Raw genomic sequence first — 19949 nt, 5'->3', positions numbered from 1 at the left:
AGGGTGGGTCAGTTATCAGGAAGCATCTCTGATATTCTCTTCTAACTCCGGGATTTTACCCGAGAGGGGAAAGTCCCAGACGGAGAATATTGGAAAACCAACACCCTGGACAAGATGTCAACACTAAATTAAATATGGTGTTGTCTTTGGATGATTTTCAAGAGAAAATTGTATGTAGAAAATAGGCTAACTTGTCACGCCTTGGTCTTAGTGTTTTGTGTTTTCGTTATATATTTGGTCAGGCCAGGGTGTGACAGGGGTTTACGTGTTGTATTTTGTATTGGGGTTTGTTGTATTTGGGATCGCGGCTGATTAGGGGTGTTGTATAGGCTTGGCTGCCTGAGGCGGTTCTCAATCAGCTGTCAGGTGATTCTCGTTGCCTCTGATTGGGAACCGTATTTAGGTAGCTTGAGTTTCGCTTTGTCTTTCGTGGGTGATTGTTCCTGTCTCTGTGTAGTGTTCACCAGATAGGCTGTACTAGGTTTCACGTTCCGTTTGTTGTTTTTTTGTATTTAGTTATTTCATGTGTCATTTTTTTCATTAAAGTCATGAGTAACCACAACGCTGCATTTCGGTCCGACTCTCTTTCAACAAACGAAGAACGCCGTTACAGAATCACCCACCACACACGGACCGAGCGGCGTAGTTACAGGCAGCGACCGCAGGAAAAGCGAAAGGAGGAATGGACATGGGAGGACGTTATGGACAGCAATTGCATGGAGTATACGATGTGGGAAGAAATCGACAGGTGGGCGGCCGACCCAGAGAGAGTGCAGGAGCCCGCATGGGATTCGCTTGAGCAGTGCGAAGAAGGCTATAGGCGAATGGAGTCGAAAAGGAAAACACGGCGGCGCAGACCGAAACCCGAAAGTCACCCCAAAAAATGTATTGGGGGGGGGGCTCAGGGAGTGAGTGGCAGAGTCAGGAGTCAGACCTGAGCCAACTCTCCCTGTTAATCATGGGGAGCAGTGATATAAGGACTTCTGGTCTTGGGAGATGATATTAGACGGAAGAGGACCCTGGGCTCAGCCTGGTGAATATCGCCGCCCCAAGGAGGAAGCAGAGGCAGCAGGAGATAGGAGCCGGCGATACGAGGGAACACGGTTGGCAATGAAGCCCGAGAAGCAACCCCAAAAAATTATTGGGGGGGGGGGGGGCTTACAGGGAGTATGGCTATGCCAGGTAGGAGACCTGCGCAAACTCGCTGTGCTTTCCGGTGGGCTAGAGAGACCGGGCAGACACCGTGTTATGCTATGGAGCGCACGGTGTCTCCAGTGCGGGTGCATAGCCCGGTACGGTTCATACCAGCCCTTCGTATTTGCCGGGCTAGAGTGGGCATCGAGCCAGGTAAGCTTGGGCAGGCTCGGTGCTCAAGAGCTCCAGTGCGCCTTCACGGTCCGGTCTATCCAGAGCCACCTCCACACACCAGTCCTCCGGTAGCAGCTCCCCGCACCAGGCTTCCTGCGCGTGTCCTCGCTCCAGTATCACCAGTGCCCGCACCACGCATCAGGCCTACAGTGCGCCTCACCTCTCCTGCTCTGTCGGAGTCTCCCGCCTGTTCAGCACAGCCAGAGCCTTCCTTCCCTCTTGCGCTGTCGGAGTCTCCCGCCTGTTCAGCGCAGCCAGCGTTTTCCTCCTCTCCTGCGCTGTCGGAGTCTCCCGCCTGTTCAGCGCTATCAGAGCCTTCTTTCTCTACAGCGCTGCCGGAGCCTCCTGCCTGTTTGAAGCAGCCTGAGCTGCCAGTCTGCAAGGAGCTGCCAGTCTGCAAGGAGCTGTCAGCCTGCATGGAGCAGTCAGAGCTGTCAGTCTACATGAAGCAGCCAGAGCTGCCAGTCTGCAAGGAGCTGCCAGTCTGCAAGGAGCTGCCAGTCTGCAAGGAGCTGTCAGTCTGCAAGGAGCTGTCAGCCTGCATGGAGCAGTCAGAGCTGTCAGTCTGCAAGGAGCTGCCAGTCTGCAGGGAGCTGTCAGTCTGCAAGGAGCTGTCAGTCTGCAAGGAGCTGTCAGTCTGCAAGGAGCTGCCAGTCTGCAAGGAGCTGTCAGCCTGCATGAAGCAGTCAGAGCTGTCAGCCTGCATGAAGCAGCCAGAGCTGTCAGTCTGCAAGGAGCTGTCAGTCTGCAAGGAGTTGTCAGTCTGCAAGGAGCTGCCAGTCTGCAAGGAGCTGCCAGTCTGCAAGGAGCTGTCAGCCTGCATGGAGCAGTTAGAGCTGTCAGTCTGCATGAAGCAGCCAGAGCTGTCAGTCTGCATGAAGCAGTCAGAGCTGTCAGTCTGCAAGGAGCTGCCAGTCTGCAGGGAGCTGTCAGCCTGCAAGGAGCTGTCAGTCTGCAAGGAGTTGTCAGTCTGCAAGGAGCTGTCAGCCTGCATGGAGCAGTCAGAGCTGTCAGTCTGCATAGAGCAGCTAGATCAGCCTGTCAACCAGAATCTTCCAGATCTGCTAGTCAACCAGAATCTTCCAGATCTGCTAGTCAACCTGAATCTTCCACATCCGCCAGCCAGCCAGGATCTACCGGAGCCTACTACCTACCTGAGCTTCATCTCAGTACTGGGCTTCCTCTCAGTACTGGGCTTCCTCTCAGTACTGGGCTTCCCCTCTGTTCCGGGCTGCCCCTCAGTTCCGGGCTGCCTCTCAGTTCCGGGCTGCCCCTCAGTTCCGGGCTGCCCCTCAGTCCCGAGCTGCCCCTCAGTCCCGAGCTGCCCCTCAGTCCCGAGCTGTCCCTCAGTCCCGAGATGCCCCTCAGTCACGAGCTGCTCCTCAGTTCTGTGGGGTTCTGGGTGAGGACTATTAGGCCATGGTTGGCGGCGAGGGTGGATTATCCCAGGACGCGAAGGGGAGGAACGAGGACATTAATGAAGTGGGGTCCACGTCCCGAGCCGGAGCCGCCACCAATGACAGACGCCCACCCGGACCCTCCCTTTGGTTTTGAGGTGCGTCCGGGAGTCCGCACCTTGGGGGGGGGGGGTTCTGTCACGCCTTGGTCTTAGTGTTTTGTGTTTTCGTTATATATTTGGTCAGGCCAGGGTGTGACAGGGGTTTACGTGTTGTATTTCGTATTGGGGTTTGTTGTATTTGGGATCGCGGCTGATTAGGGGTGTTGTATAGGCTTGGCTGCCTGAGGCGGTTCTCAATCAGCTGTCAGGTGATTCTCGTTGCCTCTGATTGGGAACCGTATTTAGGTAGCTTGAGTTTCGCTTTGTCTTTCGTGGGTGATTGTTCCTGTCTCTGTGTAGTGTTCACCAGATAGGCTGTACTAGGTTTCACGTTCCGTTTGTTGTTTTTTTGTATTTAGTTATTTCATGTGTCATTTTTTTCATTAAAGTCATGAGTAACCACAACGCTGCCTTTCGGTCCGACTCTCTTTCAACAAACGAAGAACGCCATTACATAAGTATGTTGTGATGACTGTATCTTTAGAAGTGTTTCCTACTCCCATGCCAAATAACATCCATCCAAATATGTATTTAGTTGAAGAAGATTTTGTAGAGCTGTTAGTTATTATGATTAACTTACTCTCTATTCCTTCACTCCCCTCCCCTTTCCTCCACTAATGTTTTTTCTCTCCTCTAACATCAAACCTCTTCTCCAAACCACAATTTCATGCTATTCTTTTCTCCCATGGTTCTTTTCTGCTTTCCTTTTGGCACCACTAACCCTGATCTCTACAGACTGGCGGTACGAGGGTAAGAGGGCAACCCTTTACTTTTCCTCATTCTCTCTATCTATCTTATTTTGTCTCTGTGTGCTCTGAGTCATTTCCATCTGTGCAGCTCCCTGTATTGAACACTGTGCTCATGTTGTCACCCCACATGGTTGTCATGTATTGTCGTCATGTATTGTTGTGAGTTGGTCATCACTGTGCTTTTGTATCAGTGTCCTTAAACCCATCAACGTGCTTCAACATTAATAGAAAGGATGAAACCATTCATAACCAGTTATGACAGTTGCTATCAGCTTATGACATTGAGGCTCTTTGTAGTATTGGTGTGTTTGTGTTATTGCCTTCTCTCTCCACCGTACAGAATGTAAACTGTCCCGGTCTGGCCCCCCTGCTACCATAGTGACCATTGATGAAGAGAGCCCCAATGGTACGTACTGCCTTTGTTTTCTCTGTACCTGCTAGGCTGTTCAATATATGCCATTCATAACATACACTACTGTTCAAAAGTTTGGGGTCACTTAGAAATGTCTTAGTTTTTGAAAGAAAAGCAAATTTTTGGTCCATTAAAATAACATCAAATTGAGTACATAAGTACAGTGTAGACATTGTTAATGTTTTAAATGACTATTTTAGCTGGAAACTGATCATTTTTTATGGAATATCTACATTGGCGTACAGAGGCCCATTATCAGCAACCATCCCTCCTGTGATGCAATGGCACGTTGTGTTCGCTAATCCAAGTTTATCATTTTAACAGGCTAATTAAAAAAAACTTTTGCAATTATGTTAGCACAGCTGAAAACTGTTGTCCTGATTAAAGAAGCTATACAACTGTCCTTCTTTAGACTAGTTGAGTATCTGGATCATCAGAATTTGTGGGTTCGATTACTGGCTCAAAATGGCCAGAAACAAATAACTTTCTTCTGAAACCTGTCAGTCTATTCTTGTTCTGAGAAATGAAGGCTGCGTTGCGACACCGTGTATAGCTTTGTGAAATGTTAGGCTTGACATAAGAAAATCAAGACCAGGCCTACCAATACAAATGTGTCCATTAGCTAAAGAAAAGCTATACAAGCCCTGGTACCACAGAAAGCCAATCATTGATTCGATAGGCATGCAGACGCATAGACATGGCTGCCGCTGTGCAAATTAGAAGTAGCCCAAAAACCTGCAACCCGCGACCAATACATTTTCACCCTCTGCATTGTTTTCGAAGTAGCCCAATGCAGGAAAACCGCGGGCATGGCAACCCTGACTCCTTTCGCATTCCATCTTTCCCTGTTCCTCTGGAGAGTATATCTAATTACCCAGAAACATGACAGTGAAGTAAGACACTCTCAATTATTTTATTTCATTCACACATTTTAATTAAGAAAATCTAAGTTTGTTATTTTGTCTCTGGTGCACACCTGTTTGCCTCTTACTTTTGGTTGCATAACACATTTTTTAAGGGTCTCACATTGATATGAAGCTGTAATGACTGTGTCCTGTAATTATAGTATGGTTACTATGCTAAAAGAAGGGCTCTGACTATTCTTGTTTGAGTGCTGTGATGTTAGTTGTAATTCTGTGATGTGCCTTCACTTTTTCTGGCTGAGAGGCTGGTTTGGTATTCTGTAGCCGTCTCTCTGTGATTCAAATGCCTGGCAGCAGAGTAAAGAGAGAAAGACGGAGTGAGTGACTGAGTGTGTGTGTGTGTGTGTGTGTGTGTGTGTGTGTGTGTGTGTGTGTGTGTGTGTGTGTGTGTGTGTGTGTGTGTGTGTGTGTGTGTGTGTGTGTGTGTGTGTGTGTGTGTGTGTGTGTGTGTGTGTGTGTGTGTGTGTGTGTGTGTGTGTGTGTGTGTGTGTGTGTGTAAGCAATGTGCACACATCTGTGTGTGCCCTGTTAAAATAATTGCAAGGCCAGCAATATGTAATTAGAGAGTGTGGCTGAAAGGACGGGATTTGTCCCAACACCTGCTTCTTCTCTGGATTAGAGAGAGAGGACCAGGGGAGGGAGAGGGAAAGAGAGAGATTGAGAGGGGTATGGGGGAGATGAGAATGGTTCATAGAAAGCTGTAGAGCAAAGAGAGAGGGTAGAATGTGTGGACAGTGTGCATACTGTAAACTCCTGGAAAAAATGGTTCCAAAAGGGTTCTTCGGCTGTCCCCATAGGTTAACCCTTTTTGGTTCCAGGTAAATCTGTGTTTAGTTCTGTGTAGAACTTCTGTGGAACCAAATGGGTTCTACCTGAAACCAACAAGGATTCTTCAAAGGGTTCTCTTATGGGGACATCTGAAGAACCCTTTTTGGTTCTAAATGGCACCTTCTTTTCTAATAGCGTAGGTGCTTGCATTCTTGCCTCCGTGCATGTGATGTGCTAGTAAATGAAAATGTGCATATAATTTACCCAGGCTTTCCATTTTACTGTCCTTTTTTATATAATGTATCACAATGGCCTCTTGTTTGAATCTACATGCTAATTCAGTGGAACATCAAATCTTTAGTGGAAGGGTAGAACACCAGTTGATATTTCTCTCTGTGTCCACCCATTTAGTCTAGTGGGGTTGCTAGTGTAGTGTTTTGATATTGTGAAGCATATTCCTCCATTTGATGGGTAAATAAAGGCCACAATTACAGTATTATGCTGAGATAAATGGTCAGATTAATTAGCCGTGTTCTTGTGCTAAATTACTTACCCTCATTAGAGGCTATAGAGATGAGTTCGTTTGAAGTATAGCAAGAATTCTGCATCTTCATTTACATGCACTTAAATTCCTTGTTTGGATTTTTGCTATTTTTCATGTGAAAACCTCTCTGTTATGAAAATCAAATGACAACATCAACTCCCAAAACGGATCACTAAATCAAATGAAATATACTCATTCTATTCATATTTCCAATATTATATAAAACCCTAATAGAGAACTCATCTGAACAGCATACAGTACATTCCCAACTGCCATGCAATTTTATAAGAAGTAGAAAGAAATGCCTCTAACTTCCTTTACTTTTTCTCAAGTCTATTCTGACATGACTTTACAGCCCCCACTACATTATTCAATTGCCTCTCCCAGAGTGTGAGAGCATTGCCATGTTAGATTAAGGTTTCAGAATTATCAGTATATTTGTCATTTTGGATTCACATCTCTCTTATGAGATCCTGGGGTAAATTTTCACAAAAACAGCATCCACTACTTTAAGTTGCTTAAAAAAGGCGGTCTCTATCTACAGTACAATTGACTTTACGCTAATAGTTTTGTAGCCACATAAGTAATACAGATTAAAAGGTTCAAATGTAATTGTTTTTTATTTCTCTGTTTTGTTGGCTTTGTGTTCATTTCATAATACTTTACATGTCTAATTATAATGGGATATTGGTGTATTTTACTGATTTAATATGAAACACGTTGGGAAGTGATCCTGATTGTCTTAATCCTCTCATTAGACTGAGTCGTAATTAAAGGGATAGGTCATCCTCATTTCATAATTGAAGCTCATTCATTTTTCCAAATTGTCAACTAAATCAGCACGTAGCTAGTTCCCATTACTGATTTACCGTAGCCTTGCTTTCAATAGTCCTCATTAGGAAATGCAACTGAAAAGAAGATTTTAAAACGTGCTTTTACATGGGTGTCTTGTGTGTGTGCTTGCACGTGGAAAGCTTTTGTACACTCACTCTGCCAAAACAGTACACAGTTAGTCACTCATTCTTCTATATATCAATATCTCAACTCTATCCCAACACAATTTCCTTCCCACCTCACACCTTACATTTTTTTTAATTCACAAGGGAAGGGTTTAAAATATATAATATATATATATATAGTTGAAGTCAGAAGTTTACAAACACTTAGGTTTGAGTCATTAAAACTCATTATTCAACCACTCCACAAATTTCTTGTTAACAAGCTATAGTTTTGGCAAGTCGATTAGGACATCTACTTTGTGCATGACACAAGTAATTGTTCCAACAATTGTTTACAGACAGGTTATTTCATTTATACACCACTGTATCACAATTCCAGTTGGTCAGAAGTATACATACACTAAGTTGACTGCCTTTAAACAGCTTGGAAAATTCCAGAAAATGATGTCATGGCTTTAGAAGCTTCTGATAGGCTAATTGACATAATTTGAGTCAATTGGATGTGTACCTGTGGATGTATTTCAAGGCCTACCTTCAAACTCAGTGCCTCTTTACTTGACATCATGGGAAAATCAAAAGAAATGAGCCAAGACCTCAGAAAAACACATAGGGCACATAGGAACAAAGATCGTACGTTTTGAAGAAATATCCTCTGGTCTGATGAAACCTAAAATAGAACTGTTTGGCTATAATGACCATCGTTATGTTTGGAGTTAAAAGGGGGAGGCTGGCAAGCTGAAGAACACCATCCCAACTGTGAAGCACGGGGGTGGCAGCCTAATGTTGTGGGGTTGCTTTGCGGCAGGAGTGGTTTACTTCACAAAATATATGGTTTGAGGAAGGAAAACTACGTGGATATATATTTAATCAACATCACAGGACCTCAGTCAGGAAGTTATAGCTTGGTCACAAATGGGTCTTCCAAATGGACCATGACCCCAAGCATACTTCCAAAGTTGTGGCAAAATGGCTTAAGGACAACAAAGTCGATAACTTGACACAGTCGTAAACAGATATTGTGTCTGGAAGTAGCATAGGCTAGCTAGGAAGCTAGCCAACTTATTTCGCCAATTAGCTACAGACAGCCAGGATGCGACCATGGCAAAATTGGTTTGACTTTGGATAGCCTATCTGGTAGGGGCCATCAATATATTACACAATGTAAATAGGGCAGTGTTGCACACCTTTTAGTTTTCTCATGAAATGATTTCAATATTTGTAAATTAATTTCTACAAATTATAGCTGGTTTGAGGTTATGTCATTGAAATTTGGAGCTAATTAAGTAAAAAAATAGTGTTCCATTGACAGTGCCTTCGGAAAGTAGTCACAGCTCTTAACTTTTTCCACATTTTGTTGTGTTACAGCCTGAATTGATTACATGTAGATTGTGTGTCACTAATGTAAACACAATACAACCCAAAATGTAAAAGTGGAATTATATAGTTAGATTTATTTTTTATTTTATTTTTTTAAATCTGAAATCTGAAATGCCTTGAGTCAAAAGGTATTCAACACCTTTATTATGGCAAGACTAAATAACTTCAGGAGTAAAAATGTGGTTAATAAGTCAGATAATAAGTTGCATGGACTAACTCTGTGTACAATAATGGTGTTTAACATGATTTTTGAATGACTACCCCATCTCTGTACCCCACATATACAATTATATGTAAGGTCCCTCAGTAGAGCAGTGAATTTCAAACATAGATTCAACGACAACGACTAGGGAGGTTTTCCAATGTGTCGCAAAGATAGATAAAACATTTTGTTAAACATTGAACATCCCTTTGATGAAGTTATTAGTTACACGTTGGATGTTGTATCAATACACCAATTCACTACAAAGATACAAGAGTCCTTCCTAACTCAGTTGACGGAGAGGAAGGAAATCGCTCAAAGATTTCACCATGAGGCCAATGGTGATTTTAAAACAGTTATAGACTTAAACTGAGGTATCTGAGGATGGATCACCAACATTCCAGTTACTCCACAATACTAACTAAATGGCAGAGTTAATAAAAGGAAGCCTGTAGAGAAAAAAATATTTAAAAACATGCATCCTCTATGCAATAAAGCACTAAAGTAATACTGCAAAAAAATGTGGCAATGAAATTAACTTTGTGGCCTGAATGCAAAGCATTATGTTTGGGGCAAAAAAATCACTGAGCACCACTCTTCATATTTTCAATAATTGTCATCGGCAAGGACAAGGGGGTTTTACAGGGTAAAAAGAAAAGGAATAATGCTAAGCAGAGGCAAAGACCTAGAGGAAAACCTTGTTCAGTCCGCTTTCCAACAGAAAATGAGAGAAATCCATCTTTCAGTATGACAATAACCTGAAATGCAAGGCCAACACAGCATTGAATGTTTCTGAGGAGCCTAGTTAAAGTTTCGACTTTAATCGGCTTGAAAATAAATGGCATGACTAAAAATCAAAAATAAACTTGATAGAGCTTGAATAATTTTAAAAGAGAAAACTGTCAAATATTGTACAATCCAGGACTCACAGCTGTAATCACTGCCAAAGATGATTCTAACAAGCTGGGGCACGCGCCACTTAGGTTTTAGAAGTGGAGGGATCATAACCTGGCGGCAATCTGGGGGTCCTCCCCGATAATTTTCTGGGGCATCTAAATCTAATTTCCTGCATTTTACACCATCCGATATGCCATCTCTATTTTAGAACAAAAAGTATGCAATTATAATTAAGCTATTAAGCCTCAATTATAATTCTATAATAAATATTGTGTTGCACGTTTTAACCAATAGCCTAACAAATGAAGTCTTGAAAAAATACAAATACGTTTGATTGTCTTTATTAAGATATCCTCTATATCACATTTCAGCCAGACTGACTAGCCAGGTCAGGTCGAGCCACCTGCACACCCAACACCACCAGTCTAGTCAATATCTCAACTCTATCCCAACACAATTTCCTTCCCACCTCACACCTTACATTTTTTTTAATTCACAAGGGAAGGGTTTAAAATATATAATATATATATATATAGTTGAAGTCAGAAGTTTACAAACACTTAGGTTTGAGTCATTAAAACTCATTATTCAACCACTCCACAAATTTCTTGTTAACAAGCTATAGTTTTGGCAAGTCGATTAGGACATCTACTTTGTGCATGACACAAGTAATTGTTCCAACAATTGTTTACAGACAGGTTATTTCATTTATACACCACTGTATCACAATTCCAGTTGGTCAGAAGTATACATACACTAAGTTGACTGCCTTTAAACAGCTTGGAAAATTCCAGAAAATGATGTCATGGCTTTAGAAGCTTCTGATAGGCTAATTGACATAATGTGAGTCAATTGGATGTGTACCTGTGGATGTATTTCAAGGCCTACCTTCAAACTCAGTGCCTCTTTACTTGACATCATGGGAAAATCAAAAGAAATGAGCCAAGACCTCAGAAAAACACATAGGGCACATAGGAACAAAGATCGTACGTTTTGAAGAAATATCCTCTGGTCTGATGAAACCTAAAATAGAACTGTTTGGCTATAATGACCATCGTTATGTTTGGAGTTAAAAGGGGGAGGCTGGCAAGCTGAAGAACACCATCCCAACTGTGAAGCACGGGGGTGGCAGCCTAATGTTGTGGGGTTGCTTTGCGGCAGGAGTGGTTTACTTCACAAAATATATGGTTTGAGGAAGGAAAACTACGTGGATATATATTTAATCAACATCACAGGACCTCAGTCAGGAAGTTATAGCTTGGTCACAAATGGGTCTTCCAAATGGACCATGACCCCAAGCATACTTCCAAAGTTGTGGCAAAATGGCTTAAGGACAACAAAGTCAAGGTATTGGTGTGGCCATAACAAAGCCCTGAGGGCAACCCTAAAGAAAATTTGTGAACAGAACTGAAAAAGCGTGTGCGAGCAAGGAGGCCAACAAACCTGACTCTGTCAGGAGGAATGGGCCAAAATTCACCCAATTTATTATGAGAAGCTTGTGGAAGGCTACTCGAAATGTTAAACAATTTAAAGGCAATGCTACCAAATACTAATTGAGCGTATGTAAACTTCTGACCCAGTGGGAATCTGATAAAATAAATAAAAGCTGAAATAAATCACTCTTTACTATTATTCTGACATTTCACCTTCTTCAAATAAAGTGGTGATCCTAAATGACCTAAGACAGGGAATTTTTACCAGGATTAAATGTCAGGAATTGTGAAATGTAATGTTTAAATGTATTTGGCTAAGGTGTATGTAAACTTCGACTTCAACTGTATATATACAACTGTGTATATATATATATATATATATATATATATATATATATATATATAGATATAAAACACATACACCTCAAATATACATTAGTACACAGAAACAGCAAATCTTCCATATAGTTAATCTCATAGGACTAATAGTACTGTAGAGCTTGTTTTACTTACACACAATATAGCTGGCACCCCAAACCCAAAACACCACACTTTAGGATCTTAGTGAAACATTCATTATTGGAAAATGAACAAGACTTTACTAGAAATTGAAGTATTTAAGAAGGAAGTAGCAGGAATTATTGATAAATATTGGAATTGTGCCTGTGTTATGAATACGTTTGGAAGTTACTGGGTGCTGATTCAATTTGATATAAGGCTTTTGGTTATTTCAATGGTGAAAGAAATTGCTTGTGCCAAGAGAGAGAAAGAATATGACATCATAAAGGGAATAATGGACTATACTACAAAAACTGAACTAACTAATCAGGAACTACTGGAGCTATCATCATTGCAAATGCAGTTAGACTGTATCTACGAGGAAAAGGCCCGGGGAGTGTTTGTAAGATCAAGATGAAAATGGATGGAAGAGGGAGAGAAAAATACAAAATATTTCTTTAATTTAGAAGAACGGGCAGGCGAAAAGACTTCCATTTGTAAATAACGATTAATAATATTCCCAATGAAAATCCAAAAGAAATCTCTCAGTATGTTGCCCAGTTTTATCAGAATCTGTATACATCAGCCCAGTTAACTTCCAATATGGATATTTTCTTAGACAATGTAGCAAACATTTTTTGGGGTTTGGTGACTTTTTTTTTGAAAGCAGTCCAAACTTTATATAGTGGTTGTACTAGCTCTGTAAAATTAACTCACAGGACATCCCAAAGATTTGATTTTGGCCATGACATTAGGCAGGGCTGCCCAATTAGTCCATTTTTTGTTTTATTGCTTACTGAAATTATGCCTCTTCATATCAAAAAAGGGAATTTAAGGTGTTTCAGCACTTGGCAATGAATTTAAACTATGTCAACTGGCTGATGATACCACCATATTTTTGAGAGACGGTAATGAGGTTTCTAAAACAGTTTCCTGTATTAAAGACTTTTCCTTAGTTTCAGGATTTAAAATTTATATCAATAAATCAGTCTTATTTCCACTCAAGGATTGTGTTTTACAGGAAGTATATGGTATCCCAATTAAAGATAAGGTTAATCTTCTTGTAATTGTTATATGCAAGGATGAAAAACAAAGGAGTGAATTAAACTTTAACCCCATTATTGAGAAAACAAAGAAGAAATTGAGTTATTCATTATACGGTCCAGTTTTATTGTCCAAAGCTGAAGGGTTATCAGATCGGTTTATGTCTCGTTATCACTTGGATTATCCCCTAAAATTGTAAAGGACTTAGATACCATTCTTTATCATTTTATTTGGAGGAACAAGCCTCACTATCTATGGAAAGATATTCTCACTAATACCCAAGAACATGGAGGTCTTGAGGTTTCAGATTTCAATATTCTAAATAATACTATTATTACTATATTACTAATACTATATTTACAGTTTTTCTCAATTGCTAAAACACAATTTCTGAAACCTTGCTCCGTTTCCTGAACAGTAAACACAAAACCTCATCTTCAAGCACTATTTACATATTTACATAACCTCTGACTCTTCTCGCAAAAGGGAACATTTGCCTGAAAACAGTTTTACCTGTGTTCAAAATCAAACACTGCTCTCAAATCATAAACAAAGTGATCAAAATGATATACACTCTCAAGACTCTCAAGCAGTCAGTAAACAATACACCGAAAATTAGAATACACATTGTTCAAAACATACAATTCTCAGGGAGAAGTACATTTTTAATCTAAAAAAATATTAATTTTATTCCGGCATTGTCTTTTGATGAACGAAAACATGTTCTCTCATAGTAGCTCAAAATTGATCAGAAATTACTACTCTGCTTTGCTCTTTGCAATTTTGTTTTTTGTTCTTCCTCCTCCTTGTACCCCTATGTTTACAGTACTGTACCCTGCATCTCACAAACTTGTCCTTTGGCTGCCTTGCAATTCTACATAAAGTAGTTGTGCAGTTACAAAACATATTCATGCAGTACAATACATACCGTGATTAACTGTACAAATGTCTATTGAAACACCTGCATATAGTGTAGTACAGTAAATGTGCAATTACAAAAATACAGTAGAGTACTGTACCTGTTCTCTTCTCTGAATGTCCTGACTATGGTGGACACAGAAAATCAGCTCAAAATGGGTTGCACTCTAAGTCCTGCTTCCCTCATTGTCAGTCCATGGACAAGAACATGGTCTATAATTGTTGCTCGAATTTGATCAGATATTTCCACTCTTTGTCTTCCTCTTCCTATTTCTTGCCCTACTCCTCCTCGTCGCCCACCTCACATATGCACTTGTCCTCTCACATTGTTTCTTCTATCCATTCTCAGACTTTCTCCTTCCCACCTTCAACAACCTGTTTGCTCTCTGAACTGGCTTATATTGGTTGTGTCGCATCATTTGAAACTTTGAGTGGTTGTGTTCAATCAATGACATGTGTTCTCTATTTGTATTTGATTGTTGCCACTTGTGTTTACCAGTATGGATGAGCATTAGAGTGCAGCATGTGTTTTGAGAATGAGAATGTGTTTAGGGTTTTGCTGAAAAATCTAAGTGAGATCTGAAAATTGTGTTTTACCATGTGAAATGGTTTAAGGTTTTTACAACAGACTGCATAATTAGCTAAATGAGTCCAGGCAACTGATAACTTTGTTCAGCTAATGGGTTTTAGTGTTTTAGCAATTGAGAAAAACTGTAAAATAAATTGGATTCTGAAGTATATTAAAAACCAGAACATTATTTAGAATGTCTTCCTTAAGTATTTATTTGACTCTGTTGTTGGTTTAGAATTTTTGCTTTGATGTAATTTTGATGTTGATAAAATCCCAGTAATTTTGGCCAAATTCCATAAGCAGGAAATTTTAGCTTGGATGTTAGAGTATGAAACACAATCTTTCCCCTCACAGACACTTTCTATGGAACCACAATGATATACAATTTAAAAATTAGTCTCTTTTTTTCATAACTGGTTTGAGAATACAATCATTTTGGTTGGTCAGTTACTGAATGAGGATGGATATCTACTCATATGGGGAATTTATTGATACGTTTAAAATTCCAATAACCCCGAAAAAATATGCAATTGTTTTTGATGCAATTCCAAGGAGGGTTGTATCTCTTTTAAATTCCTCTGTGTTTGATGTAAGTAACATAGATTTACATTTAAATATATTAATTGGTAATAGTAACATCAAAGATAAATGTAGTAATAAACAGATTAGGAATATTGTTTGTGATTTTACAATTCCCCCAGCAAGATTATTTTGGTCAAATATCTATGGTGATATACAATGGGGGAAAGCATGGAAAATTCATTTAAAATGTTACATAGAATTTACCCTGTGAAACATGTTATGGAAAGATTCAAGCTGAATATTGACTATAAATGTGATTTCTGTGGAATGGAGAATGAGACCATTTTGCATTTGTTTTTTGCCAGTATTTATAGTAGAATTTTTTGGATTGACATACAGAATTTTGTTACAAAAGAAATAGGACCGGTTGTACTATTTTATGGTTCTGACATAAATTAAATATACTACATCTTTATCTAACTGCTAATAACACTAGCTCCATTTCCATATTCGCAAATGGTCTAATTCAAAATAGAACTTTTTTCACTTTATAAATGAATTGAAACAATATGGCACGACTCTAACTAAAATGAAAAAGAAAAAGGCAATTCAAACTTGTGTTATTAATGAATATGATTTGTTTGTTTAGGATTACGGGCACAGTTGAACAACCCCACCCCTTTCCCGGCACTCCAATCTCCAATCTTCTGGCATTTCTTAATTTTCTTCAGATAGCTTCACAGTTCAAAGTGGATGGCCCATGACAATGTCCCAATTTCAATGTCTCACCTGAACCCCAACTCCTATGTCTTGTCCATTTGCCAACCAGTATACCAGCAAAGTGGATGGCCCATGACAATGACAATGACAAGCAATATGAGAAAGGTTTTGGAACTGATCTCTCTCCATGCTCACTCCAAGTGGGCTTATGTTGCACTCCTGAGGGAAAAGCATGAGAGAAGGCAGTTGATATCTTTAAGTGGATGTTGTACACCAGTTGCTGGCTCAGACTCAGGTCTCTCACCATAATAGAGGTGGTGCAGGACAGGGCCTTAGTGAACGTCATTTCTTCAGTCAGTTAGAGGATTTTTGAGGTGCACACCATTTGTAAAATTATCCCTCTCATTCATTTAGAATGGCCATCACCACCATAACCTTGTGAAAGAACAAATCAGAACAACAATTTCGTTGTATGTCTGATTCAGGAAAACCAGACAAGCACTATATGACAAAGTATTACTTCGGACCAATATTCTTAATACAAAATAAATATGATCCCCAATCAGAGACAACGATAAACAGCTGCCTCTGATTGGGAACCACCATAGAGATACAAATTCACCTAGATGACCAACCCAAGTCACTATCATGCACCAAACAACACAGAGAATAAACAGCTTACTATGGACACTTTTTTTGTAGAGTTTAAAAAAAATCTGACACAGCGGTTACATTAAGAACCAGTGTATCTTTAATTTTATGTAAAACATGTATCTTTTGTCAAAGTTTATGATGAGTTTTTCTGTTATCTGACGTAGGTCTCTGTAATTACTCCGGATATTTTGGAGGCATTTCTGAACATGGCGCCAATGTAAACCGAGATTTGTGGATATAAATTAGCATATTATCGAACAAAACATAAATGTGTAACATGATGTCATATGTGTGTCATCTGATGAAGATTATCAAAAGTTAGTGATTAATTTCATCTCTAATCCTGCTTTTGTGACTCTATCTTTGGCTTGGAAAATGGCCGTGTGTTTTTTTGGATTTGGTGGTGATCTAACATAAATATATGTTGTGTTTTTGCTGTAAAACATGTTAAAAATCGGTCACGATGGGTAGTTTAACAATATGTTTATCTTTCATTTGCTGTATTGGACTTAATGTGTGAAAGTTAAATATTTTAAAAAATGTTTTGGAATTTTCTCACCAAAACAAAACAATAAAGCACTAACGAACCTTGACGCTACTGGTGTGCACTCAGGCAACTAAATGTAGACAAGATCCCACGAATAACCATGGGGAAATGGCTACCTAAATAAACCCCAATCAGAGACAACGATAAACAGCTGCCTGTGATTGGGAACCATATCAGGACACCATAGACATACATATTCACCTAGATGACCCACCCAAGTCACTATCACGCCCCAACCAACACAGAGACTAAACAGCTTACTATGGTCAGGGCGTGACAAATGTGGTGATGTTTGGCATGAGTTTTTAAAATCTTTTTATGCCAATATCGCATTCACTACATATTGTATCATCACAAAACCCTCAATTCTACACCCTTTAGTGATTGCTTAAATGCGGTATCATACAAAGATTGACTATTTATAAACTAATTTGTGCTCTCGCCAATTTTAAAATGTTACCTAATATTCACTGTCCTTGATTCTTACAAGGATTATTCAACCCCAAAATCTGCTAAGGAGCAGGGTTGATGCAAGCTCTCTGACCTCACAAAATATTATACTTTTCTTGCCTCACACCCAAGCTAACTGGCTAAAGTTGGCTAGCTTGCTAGCTAACGCTACTCCAGACACGAACAAGAGAATACAACTTCACTCTCCATTCTACTCACCTAGCAGAGCTGGTTTGGCTTTTTACATGTTTTTCAAAATGTTGGTGACTAACTGTGCAGCTGGCATTCATTTCAATTACATTATTTTCTTAATGATTACTGACACTGGCCATATTCAACTGGCGTTGAGCGTTCGTAAATTCATCCGTTATTCTGCGCTCTGGTACATTCAAACCAGTGCTCTGAAATCTGAACAAAATAACTGAGCGAATTTACCAAGTACCCCATTTAACAACGTCCAAACTCAAATTACTTCACAAATAGTACGGTTAGTGAGATTACGCTGATAGAACTCTAACATCAATTCACTAGTGTATTGAGCTAATGATGATTTTTTTCTGACATTGTGCCAAGTCACAATTGTATCCCTGAATTCTCTATTAGATTGGAATTTCCTGTCAGCAGGGACATGCTGCTGAATTTTATCCATGATTAGATTTTTTCCCCCCATATTCGACACAAATCGGTAGAATGCTCGTGCGCTTCTATTAGTGTCTTTATGCCTTTGCTATAGTTTACATCTGTCAGGAGAATTCTATACTCCTGTTCATTTACCAATTAAATTATGTTACCCTCAGTCTGTTATATCAGGATTCGTAAGATACTGATAGAAACGAAAACAGACAGAGGTCCAGTCTACCAAAGTTAAATGTTTATTCACGGGAACGTTCTGACGTGTACAGTACAGGACCTTCAATTTATAGCGACACACATACTTCCACACCAACGATCAAATCCGCCCGCCAATAGAGCCTAGGGGAGTACGTGAGAATAGTGTCGTCCTACCCTCCCCTAAGATAGGGAGAGACCTGGGACTGGGAAGTTCTCATGTGTCCCAGCCAAGGTCTCCCCGGATCTGGCTCAGACAGATAGTCTGTTCTCAAAACACTAGACACATTGTTCCCAAAATGTTGATTCTGACTAAAACCACACACAGTATTATAATATAATCATCGAATGAGTCTAACACTTACACAAATGTATTATAATAATCTAATGATTAAAATCTATTTCATACAATCACATGGTATCAGACTTATGGTTTCAGGACTGTAACATTCTAATAATTTATTAAAACACATTTCCTTATCAACCTCTTCTATGTATTTATTTCCACTCCTCTTTCCTCACAGTTTTAATATGTGCCAATCTTTTTCTGAGACTATCTCCCAGATCCTGTAAACAGCCATATAATGCTTTAACCTTAACTCTAACAATTGAGCCATAAAGAGACCACTCTGAACCTACATACTGTACGTCTACGTATGGGTTATTTAAGTTGCATCTCAACATATTTCCAGTGTTTCTTTGTCAAATCTCTAGTAATTGATTATACACACATGGTTATTTCTCATTCATATTTTTTTTCAAATCTTCACAGAATCAATAAATAACGTAGGGAATCTTAAGTACTCACATTAATTAACCACTCCATATGCTTTTACCAACAACTCTTGATGCATACACTCCCAGCGGAACACAAAAACGTTATTTTCCCGGACGCTGCCCCATGGGAATAATGTTCCACACGTATCCTCAACAATTCCTTAGACTTCCAGAAATTATAGACTTGCCGCTATTGTTCTAAAATAACATTGCACTTTCAATACCACCTCTGATATTCTATGATGGGCGGAACCCAAAGATAACTCTACATATCGAAACTTATACCAATTTAAATCAGCTTATTATTCACATTTCTACATCTTATTATCCAAACCTCAGATAACCCTTATTTCCAAACTCACAAAACTCTCATTCACATTTACACAGTACTGTTCCCAAAACATACTTAATCAATTAGTTGTTTTCTACAATATTTTTTATAACCTGAAGGAATATTTTCTAACTTCTATCTTGGGGTTAGGTCCTGAGATTTACAATGCTAACCCATGGTACAGGTTCTCATAACCTTAAAACGGCAGTAAATTCACAGGTGCACCTTCATATTTTACTATCTTATACTATTCATTCTAATGCATTCTCTAATATTTCTATAGCACTTTTGAGTCCACACAGATCTCTAACCGACACAGGGTTTTTAAACCACACAGGGTTTTTGCTTTAACTTTTTATGGCTGCAGGGGCAGTATTGAGTAGCTTGCATGACTAATGTGCCCAGAGTAAATGGCCTGCTCCTCAGTCCCAGTTGATATTATATGCATATAATTAGTACATTTGGATAGAAAACACTCTGAAGTTTCTACATCTGTTTGAATGATGTCTGTGAGATTAACAGAACGAATATGGCAGGCAAAAACCTGAGAAGAAATTCAAACAGGAAGTGGGAAATCTGAGATTTGTAGTTTTTGAACTCATCCCTATCGAATACACAGTGGGATATGGTTCAAGTTGCATTTCCTAGGGCTTCTAGATGTCAACCATCTTTAGAAACTTGAATGAGGCTTCTACTGTGAGGGGGGCCGGATGAGAGCTCTTTGAGTTAGTGGTCTGGCAGAGAGCCAGGTCCTGGTCACGCGCCTTTCACATGAGAGCGACCTGCATTCCATGGCTTTTCTACAGACAATGGAATTTTCCGGTTGGAACGTTATTGAAGATTTATGATAAAAACATCCTAAAGATTGATTCTATACTTAGTTTGAAATGTTTCTACGA

The 19949-nt window shown here is 39.8% G+C and overlaps 1 protein-coding gene across 1 annotated transcript in view; it reads left to right on the top strand.

Annotated features, from left to right (window-relative positions):
• The first annotated feature begins 4019 nt into the window (after window positions 1-4019).
• The window catches only part of LOC109898852 (protocadherin-15), a 207684-nt gene continuing 191754 nt past the window's right edge, over window positions 4020-19949 (top strand). Inside the window, exon 1 of the mRNA XM_031835700.1 lies at window positions 4020-4081. The gene's annotated coding sequence lies outside the window, so the exon portion shown is untranslated. The remainder of the gene's footprint in view (window positions 4082-19949) is intronic.

Source organism: Oncorhynchus kisutch, linkage group LG11 (assembly GCF_002021735.2).
Source record: "Oncorhynchus kisutch isolate 150728-3 linkage group LG11, Okis_V2, whole genome shotgun sequence".
NCBI classification, from domain to species: Eukaryota; Metazoa; Chordata; class Actinopteri; order Salmoniformes; family Salmonidae; genus Oncorhynchus; species Oncorhynchus kisutch.
This window is presented reverse-complemented; position numbering and strand designations above follow the sequence as displayed.